Source organism: Orycteropus afer, unplaced genomic scaffold (assembly GCF_000298275.1).
Source record: "Orycteropus afer afer isolate SDZICR_OR568_19922 unplaced genomic scaffold, OryAfe1.0 scaffold00227, whole genome shotgun sequence".
Classification (NCBI taxonomy): domain Eukaryota; kingdom Metazoa; phylum Chordata; class Mammalia; order Tubulidentata; family Orycteropodidae; genus Orycteropus; species Orycteropus afer.
In genome coordinates, this window is record NW_006921814.1 from 3,790,394 (window position 1) to 3,791,230 (window position 837).

Genomic DNA, 837 nt, shown 5'->3' on the forward strand with positions numbered 1-837 from the left:
GGTTATATCTTCATGTTCAATTGATCCTTTAATCATTATGTGATGTCCCTCCTTGTCTCATGTGGTGGTTCTTGTCTTAAAGTCAAGTTGATCAGAAATTAATATTGCCACTCCTGCTCTCTTACAGTTGCCATTTGCTCGATATATCTTTTTCCAACCTTTGATTTTTAGTCTATTTTTGTGTTTATCTTTAAGATGTGTCTCTTGTGGGCAGCATATTGATGGGTTTTGTTTTCTTATCCAATCTGCTACTCTCTGTATCTTGAGTGGTGCATTTAATCCATTAACATTCAGGGTAATTATTGATAAGTTTGAATGTGTTACTGTCATTTTATTATGTGTTTTTTCATGGTGTCCCTGGTGTCTTTGTTCCATATTATTTTCTGTGCTGAGCTCATTATATTTATGAATCATGTTATGATTTCCTTTGTTGTTGTTGTTTTAGTGTATGCTGAATATTTGTGCTTGTCCTCTTTTTTATTGTCATGTGAAGGTTTATCATTTTTCTTTGAGGTTACCCTATGATTCATAATTTTCTCCCCGAGTTTAGAACAGTCCATTGTATCTTGCAACTCTCTTAACTTCCTCACAATTTAGAAGTTCTGTAACTACTTTTCCCTTTTCTTGTTTTTTCCCTCTTTTTGTTTGTAATTGTCCTCACTTGCCAATTGATGTCTCTGGTTCCCTCTTTATAATATTGTAAGCTCATTTTACTTTGGATATGTCCATAGCTGTGGTTTCCGAGTTATGTCATCTTGTGTATTAATGGTCAGTTGTTATTTGCTATTTTTGGTTCTCTGTTCAAAGGACTCCCTTTAGCATCTCTTGTAAGGTTGG